Source organism: Pelodiscus sinensis, chromosome 4 (genome assembly GCF_049634645.1).
Source record: "Pelodiscus sinensis isolate JC-2024 chromosome 4, ASM4963464v1, whole genome shotgun sequence".
Taxonomy (NCBI): Eukaryota; Metazoa; Chordata; order Testudines; family Trionychidae; genus Pelodiscus; species Pelodiscus sinensis.
In genome coordinates this window covers 91,048,233-91,063,337 of record NC_134714.1, presented here as the reverse complement: position 1 = coordinate 91,063,337, position 15,105 = coordinate 91,048,233, and the positions used below count along the sequence as shown (strand labels likewise).

Here is a 15,105-nt window from a genome sequence, read left to right as displayed (position 1 = left end):
GTAATAATCAACAAAACTTATAATCAATCTCTCATACATACGTTCTGAGAAGAAAAAAGCCGCATCACATAATAGTTACCAAATTTACAGTTCTTTAAACTTTTCCATGCAATCTCTCATAGGCTATATTGACAATAATTTAATAAGGTATAGATTCCTGTCTCTATAGCAATGTTTTCCTTTACTTTCAAAGTTGCTGGGATTCCTTTATTGACTGCACAATTTTCTCAGTGAACAAATGGGAAATACTCCCCTACCCGGCCCATCCAATTTGTTTTAGTACTGAGTACATTTCAGGCCTCTAACTGAAAGGTGTATATACAGCATATAAAATAGGTACTAATCAGTTGCAATACCACATACTGTATTTTGAATTATAAGAATGTCTATCTGAAGCATATAAAAATCTAAGAAATCTCTAGTGGCCATGTACAACTTTTTAAAGGGCTTAAAACGTGGCAAAACTTGGGCAGGCTTTCAAAGAGACAAAAACCAATTTTGGCAAAGGTATGAGAAACTGAAAAGAAGGTAACACAAAGGGAAGTGTCAAGCACTCTTAGGCTACGTCTACACTGCGGAGCTATTTCAGGATACCAGAAGTATCCCAAAATAGCTATTTTGCATCTTTAAAGCAGCCCGTTATTTCAAAATAGATTTTGAAATAACAGGTGCACTATTCCAGCATCCCTGTAACCCTTGTTCCACGAGGGTTTAAGGGATGTTTCGGAATAACGCTTTATTTTGAAATAGGTTATTTAGAAATTACCTCAAAATAAGCTATGCAATTTGCAGTGTACACGCACCCTGAATTACAAGCAGTGCCACTCATACTACCACACAGAGCTGGTTCACTGAATTAAATAGCAACACACCCATTTGCTTTAATGGCATAAGATCAGGGCCACAGAGACCTTTTGAGTTAGAAAGTTCTCCTTTTACAGAATCACTGCCCCTTGGAAGATTATTGTCCTTTAGCTGTTCATGAATGAAAAGTCTGTTGTTCTTTTTAAATCTTGTTCACAAACTGTCCCTAGTAAAATAATACATTCATATATCAATCTACCCCATTTCCTATATGGCAACAGCAACATAATCAGGCAAAACTTATACATATGCAAATAGGATAAATGGTCAAATTTGGGGTTATACAATTTCCAAAGAGGACAGCTGTAAAATTGCCATAATGTATGCTTAAACAAATCAGACCAAACATTGCAAAAACTGGAGAGAAGTTGAAAGAGCTTAACTTTTCAGCAGTGATAGCAGTATTTCTATTCAAAGCAAAACAGAAGGGTAACTCTGCATTTATGTGATTTTATTTATTATCAGGGCTACAATTGCTACCATTTAGTTCAAGTTTACTGTATTAATTAACAACATCTTCAGATAAAGCAAGTCCCTATCTGTTTTCTGATGAGCCTAATAAGAGAGATAAAGGGAAGATTAGTGAACATATCTAATAGTCCCATGTTATAAATGGGGATGATTTTTTTAATAATATCATATCTTGGGAAAACTGTAAATTATGGGTAACAGAGGACAGAGCTCCAACCTTGCCTTAACCCATTTAAGTCACTGCAGGATACAATGATCCAGTTTAAAAAAGAAGCATCTGTGATTCTACAGTGGGTTTTGCTCATTCCTTCTGCTGACATATCAAGTGATTATATAAGACTAGCAATAAAATAATTACCTTAAATAAACCAATACCAATAATATACCATCAGGAACAGTCCTGCACTGGGAGTGATAAAGAGTAAGGTTCTGAATCAAAGCCCATTTAAATCAATGAAAGTCTTTCCACTGACTTCAATGGGCTTTTTAATCAGTCCTTGGATGATCTTATAAATCCTCTTTTGGCTCTAATTTCTATGACTTAGGGTTTTTTTATCCTAGAGGCACTTTTATGGTGAGAAGGAAGGTTCAAAAGTTGTCGTATTCCAGTACAAATATTAATGGCAACTATGCACTGATACACGTAAGATTTCTTGATACCACCCACCTTGGAAGTCTCAAGTGTCTTACCTGCCTTGGGAAGAGACATGGATATAAGCACAATCCTCAAAATGCAAAATTAGACATTTAGAGCATGCATCAGCAAGGTACTTAAGCACAACAGTAAGCATGAGTAGAAGTCCCACTGTCTTCAGTCAAAGGGAATAAGCAAGTGTAATGGCAAATCCATGATGGTTCTAAGCTGCTGCATCCTAGCTATTCATGCAGGTCAGGTTCAAATTTTGGCCCACGCATGTGGACGGATTCTGGGGAGATTTTCATTAATAAACATCGGTCAGGTTTCTGAGTCAACTTTTCTCCCTTACTTTGCACTCGACCCTGAATTTATTAACCCTTTTCAGTCATTAATATATACATTGGGCATCAGATGACAAGAGGCACTGATTTATTGTCTCTTTTCCATTCTACCAGAGGCACTGATTTATTGTCCTCTTTTCCATCCTAGGATTACTAAAGCTGGCATCTCTTATCACCACAACCTGCCTTTTTAAAGACCATTATTAGTAATGTTCTGCTTCTTGCCACCTCTTCTGAAAAGTTCTTGCCATATTAGACATGTATGCTACATGTGCCATGTAAAATCAAAACATTTGGTAAAATATATAGAAATCACTTGCGAAGGGAAACCCTAGCACAAAGCAGGCAGCAAGCAGAGAAGTGTAAGGCTAAGTGGAATTCAATGTGAAGTAAAACTTTTAAGATGCAAAAAGCGGAAGAGAATTTTTTTTTCCAGAAACACAATGAAAATGTTTGTTTGGGGGGAGAGAGGGCGATCAAACCTAAAGTAGGACAGGCTTCTGCCCAGGAAGCTATTAATGGGAAAAGATGCCAGGAAAATCTGATGCAGGGATGGGAGTCTGGCAACAGATTGGGGAAACTGTGAATTGGAACTGAAAAACCAGACCACAGTAGAGATGATGCTGGTAAGGAAGGAGAAAATAGTGGACAACCATCTGTAGCATGACGGGGGAATAAGGGATCAAGAGCAGACAAAGAAGGAAAAACACAGCAGCTACTGAGGAACATGTTTGAGAGTCTCTGGAATATTTCTCTATATACCTCAAGATGCACCCACAGTGGCCAAAATCCCATCACTGCCATGCTATCAAATTACGCAGATTATGCACCCTACCATGATAAGGGGTGGGGGTGGGAAGTCAGGCAGTCCATCAATAAAAGAAATGCATATGGTCAGCCTTACCCAATACACTCCACCTCCATGCCAGCACAGGGGAAGGAAAACAGGTAAACTGATGATGTACAATGACACCACAAGTTATTTTTATTTGCACTTTTTTCTGTTCACTGGTTTCTTTGGCCATTCTTTTGTTGTTTTGTTTTGGGATATTGCATCTTGAGGATTGTACCTATGGTGCCTTTTCAACTGACACTTTATTTCTTGGTCCCTGACCTGTCTTGTGTTAAAAATCTGTAATAAATGATAACATACAATTTTGTTGAGTGTATTACACAAAACTTACCTGGGACACAGTTACTTAGAAATAAAACGTATTTAAATCTCAGATTTACAAATCATGCAATTGGCACCAAGACAGCAAAACCCAAGTATTATTAATCCTATTTCTTATCCCACTTTTCAAATTAATCATAAACAAAACATCTCTCCCTCCAAATCAATGCTATGAGAATCCAAAGCTTCCTTTATTTCCCTGGTTATCTAGGCCTGGCCCGTTTCACGGTAATTTCATTGGCTGCCCATAAAGCAGCAAATTTAACAACCCATTCCTGCCCAAAGTACTTCTTCTTTCCCTCATATATACCCATATATTGTGCAGTGTATACTGTGCCTCCCTAACATGAACTGAATTATGCACACTGTACTCCAGTTTTGTACAGAGCACCATCTTGCATTCAATCTATCAAAAGCACATTTCACGTCCTTCCATACTGGCTGGTTCTTGCAAATCAGGGCAGGCCTTTATGATCTACAGAAGCAGAAGAGAAGCTGGTATTCCCAAGAGTGGGTATCTGAATAAACTGGATTTTTGGAATAACCTAGCATGGTGCACTTGGCAGAGACGGGTACCCACGAACCTCCTCTAGTGTCTAATGTTGTCCAATGACGCTTGCACAACACATAAATTGCTTTCCTCATTATATATTCACAAGCAGCTTGTGCAGAGCAGACAACGGTGGCTCCAGCACAGTTCAGGAAGCTCATTCACTATATGGAGTACATTGTCCACGTTCACCACCAGCAGATGAAACAAAGTCATATTTGTCTGGCAAACAAACCTAGCACCATATCCAACACTTGCTGATGCTGAACTGAGTAGCTACAGATGTATAGCAATCCACTGTAATCAGCTTCCAGGCAGCAATACCTCCCCACTTCTGGGCAAGTACAGACCTCCTCATTCTGTGTCTTTGCACTGAAGGGATGGTGGGATCTCATACAGCTTCAGAATGTTGTTTTCCTCATGCAGAAGTTCTGAGCACATTACCGGTCACCCCATATTTACATAATATAGTCCCACCACTCAGTGCTTTTAGTTTAGGTCCACAACCACGAGAACATAAGAACGGCCATACTGTATCAGACCAAAGGTCCATCTAGCCCGCTAGCCTGTCTTTTGACAGTGGTCAATGCCATATTCCAGAGAGAGAATGAACAGAATAGGTATCAAGTAATCCAGCCCCAGTTGTCTACTACTAGCTTCTGACAAACCATTCCTACCCATCCTTGCTAATAATTGATGGACCCAACCTCTATGAATTTATCTAGTTCGTTTTTGAACCCTCTTAAAGTCCTGGTCTTCACAACATCCCCTGTGAAGAAGTTCCACAGGTTGAATATGTGCTGTATGAAGAAATGTTTCCTTTTGTTTGTTTTAAACTTGTTACTTATGAATTTCATTTGGAGACCACTAGTTCTTATGTATGTTCTCCAAGCCAATCATGATTTTATAGACCTGTCACATCTCTCTTTTTTAAGCTGAGAAGTCTAAGTCTTATTATTCTCTCCTCATATGACAGCCATTCCAAACCTCTAATCATTTTTGTTGCCCTTTTCTGAACTTTTTCCAATGTCAAGATATCTTTTTTGAGATGAGGAAACCAAAGCTGCATGCAAGATGTGGGCATACCATCGATTTACATAGAGAATATCTTTTTGCCCCGTCTTATTCTCCATCCATTTTTTAATGATTCCTAACAATTTTTGACTGCTGCTGCACATTGAGTGGATGTTTGCACAGAACTATCCACAATGACGCCAAGATCTCTCTCGAGTATTAACGGCTAAATTAGTCCCCATCATTTTATATGTATAGTTTGGATTATGTTTTCCAATATGCATTAATTTTCATTTATCAGTAATAAAATTCATCTGACATTTTCTTGCCCAATCACCTAATTTTGTGAGATTATTTTGGAAGTCTTTGGTGGTGGTGGTGAGGGGGGGGAGGCTCATCAGTCATTAAACAGTGCATGAGTACTACCCATTCCCTTATTTTATATGAAGTTTGCAACAGATATTGCATTTCTTACTCTTGCCAAAATGAGCATTCCTTTGATGCCTACATTTGGTACATCATTCCAAGTATGATCCATGCTTTGCAACTGCTTGAATGAAGGCCATAGACAGAAATATGGACCACTGCAAGCTGAAACTAATTTTTTAATGAGTGGCTAAGTTCATGCCCTTTCCACTCAGGCTCCCTGGAATGGAGGTAAGTTTTTCCATAATACAGTAAAACTCCGATGGTCTGGCATCTGACGGTCCGGCACTCCTGATGGTCCGGCACCATCAGGAACCCGGAAGTGCTCCAGGCAGCTGGACCATTGGAGCTGCTCTGCCCCCAGCTTCCCCGATTCAGCCGCTGCTAAAACTGACCAGCACTGAATCCAGGAAGCAGGGGACAGAACAGCTCTGCCTCTGGATTTCTGGAGTCAGCCGCTGATCAGTATCAGCAGCGGCTGACTTGGGGACACCTTGGGCAGAGCAGCTGGGGTGCTGCTGGGTTGGTCTGGTAGCGCCAAACCTCGGCGCTGCAGGGACCAACCCGTCAGCACCACAGCTGCTCTGCCCCAGGCGTCCCCAAGAGCAGCTGGGGTGCTGACGGGTTGGTCTCGCGGCGCCAAGGGTTGGCACTACCGGACCAACCCAGCAGCACCCCAGCTGCTCTGCTGCAGGCGTCCCTGATTCAGCCGCTGCTGAAACTGACCAGCAGCGGCTGAATCGGGGACTCCTGGGGCAGAGCCGGACTATCAGAAGGGAGGGCTATGAGGGGGTTTGGGGTAGCATCCCCCCACCTCACCCCAGACCCCTCATAGCCCCCCCTTCTGATAGTCCGGCATATCTGATAATCCGGCACCCCCTGGGTCCTAAAGGTGCCGGATTATCGGAAGTTTACTGTACACCACAAAACATCCATAAAGAAGTTTAAGTTAACTGAGATGTGCCCTCAAGAGAATCTGGCGACACACAAATAAGTAGAACTCCAGTGTGGATGCAGAACACTGACAAAACTACTTAGCCAACTCTCACTTATTACTCTGTAGGATGGACACACTGCCCCATCAGACACTAACACAAGGAAGTAACTCAAGAGTAGATCACTCAAGTTAATTTTGTAGTGTGATTGCACTTTTGTTAGTATCCAATATTAAAAATAACTGGAAGAAACAGCGCTCTCCTGGGGTCTTCTGTGCTTCCTGTCTACTCAGTCTTTTTTGCCTAACATGTGTAACATTCCACTCACCTGGTGCAGGATGTAGCACTGAATAATTAATTTAATACTGCATCCTGCTGTAAAAGCTGTTACAAGAATCACTTATTCTACTACTGAAATGTATTCATCTTTGGAGTTTAGCTACTGAACAATATAAAGTAAATAAGTAAGTAGCAACAGGATTTTGGCCAAAACAACGGGGCCAACACTTAAAATCTTGAAAAATGTGCCAACACAAAATCCTTTATGCTCCTTTGTACTGTTAGTTATTTGGAGGGAGGGAGAAAGGGAGGGAAGGGGAGAGAGAAAGAGAAAGAGAGAGAGAGAGAGAAAGAAAATTTACTTAATCACAAACCTAATTTCTTATAGCGTGTAGGAGTTCCCCAGAGATCTCACATCCAGATACCTAAGCAGTCTGACTTTTTGTCCCAGTATTAGCCTCTTAACTTCCATTAGGGCACACATTCAACAATTTTTTCATTAGTCAAAATGCACTCTCTCTCTCTCTCTGCGCTCATACCTTTGTAAATGTTTTCTCTGTAGCACACTGAATGTAATATTTTTTTCCTTCTGTTCAAATCAGGTTGCAAGCTTTAAACTATTTCTTCTTTAAGTCAGTACATTTCAATTAAAAGAAAAATGTGAGATTCCAGCTTTCCAGACATAATTAATCATAATACACAGTTCCAGATCAGAAGTTATAATTAAGTCTCAATACCTTCTATTGCTAATAATCACCCAGTCAACAACTGAAGCCAATGAATTCCCCCAAAGGCATCATAGCCCTAGTATTTAATTGGAAATTAAACATTTTTGGTAAATGTAAACTGGCCATACTTCTAATTTAAAATTCAGATTTAGAGAAATTTCTAATGTTTGGAAAAAAGCAATCAAAGGAAAAGGGTTTTGCTTGAAATGCATAGAAATGTCATGTTAGCAGCCATTGAGCGGAGGCAGTTCTTTTTAAATAAATGTTTATTTCATCTTAAATTTGGTTTCCTGACACAAATAATTCTCAATTGTTTACGCTTCTTGCATTAGCATGACAAATTAATTAAGGTTTTTTGGGATGAAGGAACAGAGATTACGTTTCTTACAGAATAACCAAAGCACTACTAGATCTTGCTGCCATTCTCGCCCATTGAATCATTGATGGATGGACTATGAATACCACACTACTCTATAGAAGAAAAGTAAAGGGTGGGTGTGACATGCTATAGCTTGGGGGAGCACCCTGTAACTCCAATATCCCTCATATACAGGTAATTATGGTCTTGCATATAAACCATGCCTTGTAAGGTACCAACAGAAAGATTCTGATTTGGTGAAAATCATTTTTCTACTTGAACACCTTTATCATGAATGCACATGAAGTTATGAGATTGTATTGTATGGTCGTAAGCTATAAACATGCTTTTGCCTTTGGGGAGCTAACGTGGCTGATTCCTCAACTTATAGCCAACAACCATCAGCAGCCACTGACGAACAAAGGAGCTACAAATCAATGACTCACCTTCATAAAGCCCACCAGAATTGCTCTGACATGCCTGCACTTGTATTCTCCAAACACATGGGACCGAGGGTATTAAGCAGAATATGGGGTCCTATGCTTGGCCTGTGTCCTGCCACCACCTATGCTGCAAGCAACAAAGAAACTGAGAAGAAATCTGAAGGCTCCAGCAGAGGAGATTAGTCCAGGCATAAGGGGCAAACCTGTATAGTAAGGATTGCAATATCCGATGTGGTAAGAAAAACCACTTTATCTAGTTGTTGCCCAGTCTAACAGGGTTGAGGGTTTAACTGTGTGCTTATATTTGATTTCCTTTGGGAACTACTCTGATTTTTTTGCCTATCATTTATAATCACTTAAAATCTATGTTTTGTAGTTAACAGATTTGTTTATCTGTTTATCTTTACCGGTGAGTTTGCCTGAAGTGGCTAGTAAATGGCTCAGGCTTGCAAAGACTGATGTATATCCACTTCCCACTTGTGAAGTGTTGAACCAATTATAAATTTGCACAGCAGTGCAAAAACGGTGTACGTCTGGGAGATGGGGAGGGGATTTTGCTGGTGTCTTTCTTTTAGTCATTCATGAATGACTTTAGGTGCATTCATGCAATCTAGCTGGATAGGGGATGTTTTGCTGAGTGATCACAGCTCCTGGAAGGGTGTGCTGCTTATCACTAGTAAGGTATTGTTAAAGACAGCCCAGACTGGAGAGCTAAGGGGGTACCACAGTCCCAGGCCACACCCCAGGAATCCTATCACAAAGGGAAGTAATAGAAAAGGTTTCCTTGCTGCTGTCATTGTTGTCCTGCTTCTGCAAATAAATTAGAGGACTGATAATCCAGCTTTCATCAACATCATACATACTAACAAAGAAAACAATGTGTTTTACACTGTATTTAAAACATAAAATCTCTCTTGATGAATGCTAATCCGAAAGGCACTTAGGGACATTCTTTACTATTAACTTAATGACTGATTTTGCAGTTAGTTTCACAGCATGTATTTTCAAGCCTATAAACCCAACATGCAGAGGTATCTCTCCAACCAGATTGAAGGGCTACATTATATTTGGAATCATACAGATCTGATAACTATGAAGGAAATGCTACCTTAGTGGCACAGCAGCAAATCTTCATGCTACCATCTGGGAGGACCATGTTAAGAAGCAACCATAACATGCCTTCTTACCTAGCTAATGGAAAATAAATGCATTGAAATAGTGTGCTTCATCTTGTAGTGGAGTGAAGCCAGAGTCCCTGATCTACAACACACTTAGCTGGCTGTTCTGTGAAGCAGTACAGTGGGCACCCTTGGGATAAGTCACAGACCCTATCCTTTCAGAAGAAAATCAAAAGGTCATGACAGCATCAATTTGGAAGTTTGAGAGGGAAAAAAAACCCAAAGACAGATCAAAATAACAATGTGATCAAGACTCCGGCCCCTAGTTATGCCATACATATTTCCCTTTCTGATTTTGATAAGACTAAAGAAGAAACTGACAACTGCTTATGTTGCTTACTTAGAATGTTCCTGTTCCCCTCATTTCCTTTAGTTTACACAAACTACATTGATGTCTGCAGGCAGTGACAGACACTGATAACCGGTTCTGTTTCAATGACCTTAATAATTGGTGTTCTGAGACACTGACAATAATGCTAACAAACTAAGGTCTAAGTTTGGATCTCTGAGCAAAAAGTAAACAAGTGGGTGAAGTAAGCTGTAGCCAGACAGGAACCCCCCTTGTAACATCCATTTTTGCTTGCCTGGAGCATCCAGGGCACATAGAGTAGAAGGCCCAGGCTGTGTGACCGTGAATGGCTGTAAACAGAGATACGCCAATTGCTGATCAAGAGGCTGCCAAGGAGTGCCCTTGACTCAAACCCATATTGATACGAACACACATCCATCCGCGGGAGGAGGAATCTCTCGCCCAGTAAAAAAATGTCTAGTATTCACAATTTAGTTATCTCTCTTGCAAGTGTAAATTAACTTGAAACTTGCTTGTAAGAACTGGCGCCACAAAACGGACCAGTAGAATTCAGCATCTTTGATAAGAAATAGGATACGGGCCCCCAGGGGTATATAGATGGGACCAGCAGCACATTTTCTCTGAGTGTCAATCTACCATTTATCTGCTGGTCAGGTTAGGTGTTTGATCTCCCGAGGTTCCAGAGGGGACGCCCACCTCGTATTCGTCTTTCCTAGGAATTGAGAGACCGGCCCTGGCCTGACACGCTGGAGTCGAGAGGCACAGAAAGGGGTAAAAATTGTACCTGGATGTGGTCCTTTGCTTAAGTATATATATACATAGACTTAGAGCTCTTCAAAGATTAAGTTGTCACTTGGTACCATTATTTCTATTTTCTATCTTTATTTTCTTTGTAACCATTTTTAAAATCTGTATTTGTTAGCATTTAAGAAATAGAGCAATAGCCATTGTAACCATATGCTTTTATAAGTCTTTTAATAAACCTGTAACTGTTTAAGCTTTAACCTGACTCCTTCAGTTGCTGTAACAGAACCAAGCACAATTTAAAAGAACTTCAGCCGGTCATAAAGGGACAGACATAGGGAGAGCTTGGGCGTTTGGATCTGTGTCACTCCCAGGTGACAAGATCCGTTGGGGCACCTTTTCAGCCTTTCCTAGGCTGCCCGCTGCGAAGGAACCCCTGTGTTCTAGCAGCTAAAATCTAAGGTGTAATAAGCTCTTCCTATATAACGGGGCGTCTGTTGGCCTGCTGGCCACCCTCTGCGATGGGACCCCGGTCCTAGCAGTAAAGACACGGATGTTAAACCTTTTCTCGGAACACACACACACACACACACACACACACACACACACACACACACACACACACTGCCCTGACCGTCGGCTGACATAAGCGCAGCATTCGAGAGGGCACACAATTTCAACCACATACTGTTGTGTTTCACTCAACACGTGTGCTTGCTACTCTGAGTATATGGAAGAGTTCTAGATGTGTGCTTCTGCCTCATGCAGTCAGTGTTCATCTTATATTTATACCCTTCTTTGTGTCTCGAGATTGTTGCTTCTATCCTGTCTGCCACATGAATTGTTCTGCTTGTCCAGAACAACAGCAAGAGTAAATTTGCATGAGAACTACCCAATCAATGTTCTTCTGAAGCAACAGAGTCCATAACATGCAACATAGGCCAAGAAACCACACATCTTCTATCCAAAGTGATTCTATGTGAAGAGCTAAAATTTGAAAATATCTGAGAATTCAGGAATCCTCAAACCCAAAGACCTAACACAAAACCTGTGTACATGGGACAACATAAACCTCCCAGTGCTAACTTCAGAAATTCAAAGTTAACAACGTCTACCCGATAGTACGTAGCATTCATCTATTTAGTATGGGACATTTCCTAACCAAAAAGCAGAGCGAATGTATGGACAGGGACATACACAATACTTGTCCTATTATCTCCGTTTTTACTGTTATAGTCACAAATTAAAATCCACTCAGCTACATTACATTTTGGTGCTGAAACCTTTTGCTGTCATTTAGTGATTTGTTGACATATCTTGAGATAAAATGGAAATCTTGGTCCTCAACTCTTCTTTCATTGTGATACTTCACCTAGGCTATTGCAGGTCTCACACAAAAAATAAATCATGACACGTTTTTCATTACATCTGTTCTAATGTTTGCTCCCACAGTTGGTCTGAAATAGCTGAAAAATATTACTTATAATTTGCATTGAATTATACTTGGATTACAAGAATAAAAATGTTGCCTGTAGTTAGTTTATGCATCACTATTCACACACATGACACACTAATGATGTTTTGGAATCCAGCAATTTCCTAGTACAGCTGTGTTTAGGCAACCCAGGAGTTACATTTTGAACATCACACAATAGCATAGAAACTTCTATTAGGTCTTCAAATGGATAGCTATGATGAATGTGTGTGTGTGTGTACATATATAAACATGCAATATATATATACACACACACAAATTTATATATATGCATTTATGGGTCATAACTGAGCCTTTAGAATTACAAGTATTGTCTTGTGACTTAGTAAATTATTCACACAGCAGCTATATTAGTTCAACCCTATCAGTTTCGTATGTTTCAAACTCTTTTGTATCCCCGTTCTCCCCGCTTCCCCCCATGGTTGAGTAAACGCACTATAGTCTAGAATGATTACATATAAATAAACTGCAAAAACCAAGCGATATGGAAATAAACTACTGTTTGACATAGGGAGCATTTATTGTACATTTCCAACATAATAACCATAGCTTCATGAGATACTCTCACTAGAATCACTGGAAGACGTTCCAAAATATATAATTACTAAAGTTTAATGAGCAATGCTACATGACTGAATAAGGTTGATTACTGAACTGCGAACTTTCATTGAAGAGACATTTATACTGTATTCACCAACTGCTCCTCTGATGATATAACATTTAAAGCCTCTAAACCTGATTACATAAACAATCAATGGTTTTAGAAAGCATCAGGAAAAATATTAATACATCTTCCAGTAAAAAGACAAAACACAACAATAATCCAATTCGCATTTAGTTTTTTCCCTTTCTAGTTGATAAATGGATGATGAACTGATTGATCTCTCTTTTAAGCCCCAGGGAAGGTTTCTGATTTCTTGCTTTTCTATACAACTGCCTATTTTTTTTTAAATATTCACATACACAGCCATTTGATTCGCCATCAGATAGATTAGACTGTGAGCATGTGTTCAGCAGTCCTCAAAAACATTCTCTACATAAATATGAAAAACTGCCTGCATAGCCACAAACTTCAGAAACCTCAATCTATTGCATGTTTAATAAACTGTTGTGCTACCAGCTGTAGGTTTAAAATAATTTTCCCAGTATTAGGAGTATTTTCAACCTTCTTCAGCAGCTGCGAATCAGTATGTAGACAAGAAAAAACACTTACCGTATTTTCCGGCGTATAAGGCGACTGGGCGTATAAGACGACCCCCTAATTTTCTAGTTAAAACATAGGTTTTCACCTATACTCGCCGTATCAGACTACCCCCCCTTAAGAGGCCAACCGGCAGCGCCCCAGCTGTTCTGCCCCAGGGTCCACAACAAAAGCCTGGTCTTCTAGGGGGGAGGGGCGCACTAGCTGCGCCCCCCCCCCCAGCAGACCAGGCTTTTGTTGTGGACCCTGGGGCAGAGCAGCTGGGGCGCTGCCGGTTGGCCTCTTAAGGGGGGCGCACCTGGGCTGCCCCGCTGCCCGAGCCCGTCCGCGGCTTTGCTCCGCGTCTCCCTGGTCTGCAGACCAGGGAGACGCGGAGCAGCTTTTCTCGCCCCGGAGTACACGGGCGGCGGGACCGCGAGGTCCCGCAGTCCGTGTCCTCCGGGGCGAGAAAAGCCCCGTTTGTACCTGCAAGTCGGGGACTGCCTGTATGTTTATACCCGGCGTATAAGACGACCCCCGATTTTTGGGGGATGTTTTTTAGTATAAAAAGTCGTCTTATACGCCGGAAAATATGGTAAATGATACAAGTAAGTGCAGATAAATGTTGGTTTTGCAATACATCGAAGTCATCGATACATGACATGAACAACAATCTAGTACACATGAGGACAATCACCACTATGAAGCATTTCATTATTAGACAGTCATAAATTAACAGTGAAAATGCAACAGGGAAAGTGCAGGTATTCTTTAGACTGAATGAATAAACTGTTAAGGAAGATGCTTTCCTTCATGATAGCTAGACAAATTCACAGGTGGTAATATTTTAGGCTCCTGAGGCAACTTGAATTACTTCCTATAAAACCTCATTTCAAAGCAAAGAATAGACTATCTGTCCACTTATATATTACCTTATTAACATGTGCTCAACAAGGCAATCTAAAACGAATGCAATCATGACTGAGCCATAACCTAGGAGACATGGTTTATGGTGCTCATCAGGGTCGGAATGTCAGGAAGAATATTAAGTGATAAGAATTAAATAACTATATTGAGATGCAAATATAATATGCTAGGTTTGCTTCAAATTAAATTCAGTCACATTCTATGGCGTATTTTATTAGCACTGAAGGCCTGCATATTTCTTAGTGGCTGCCAGGAAAAAGCTATATAAAAAAAAAAGATTCTGAAACCTATATAAAAAAATCACAATTCAGAACTTAGAAACACATCATAAAACATCCAAAATCATATTTCACCATTTATATCATGTTTCTGCTTAATGTTTTATTTTCAATTTTAAGCACCCACCATGAAGAAATATTGCCACAGATTTGTAAAATCTAACTTTAGCAGTGATGGCTTATTAGATTCTGTATGATATAGCTAATGAATGGGAGGTTGTGTTTACTACAGCTATTGGTGTATCTTCCAATGACAAGAGTAATCATCCAAGCCAATATGTGATGGGAAATAAATGTCTGAGTCATTTCGGATTTTTTTATTCTTATACAACGTAAAAAAAAATGGAGCATTCAAAATAACTTTGAGTCAAATGTTCAACATTTTTTCGAACTCTCCATCTATTTTTATTCTGGTTCCAACCATTGTCCTACAACAATTGAAGATATGTTTCTAGATGGTCCTATCTTATACCTCAAAAAGCTGATGAACTGAGGGACAGTAGAGCTGGGTTCTGTTCACAGCTATTAAACAGTGCCTTAGTACAGAAGTCCAACCTTCAACTGTTGTATTAAATGTACTTTAACATTTTAAAATACATCTTAGTTTCAGATTAGGGGAATCAAAATATTTACAGCACTACAGTAGGAAAAGATTAAACAAGAAAATATGATATTTCCAACTGTTAATTTAGATTCCTTCTGTATACACAGATAAAGCATAGCTTGCAACAGATTATCAAAAGTTCATAAATGAGCTTGTATTATTTGTAGTT

At 40.0% G+C, this 15,105-nt stretch overlaps 1 protein-coding gene across 6 annotated transcripts in view; it reads right to left on the bottom strand.

Moving 5' to 3' along the window:
• Window positions 1-15,105, bottom strand: part of NELL1 (neural EGFL like 1) — a 469,358-nt gene that overhangs the window by 155,716 nt on the left and 298,537 nt on the right. The window lies entirely within an intron of this gene.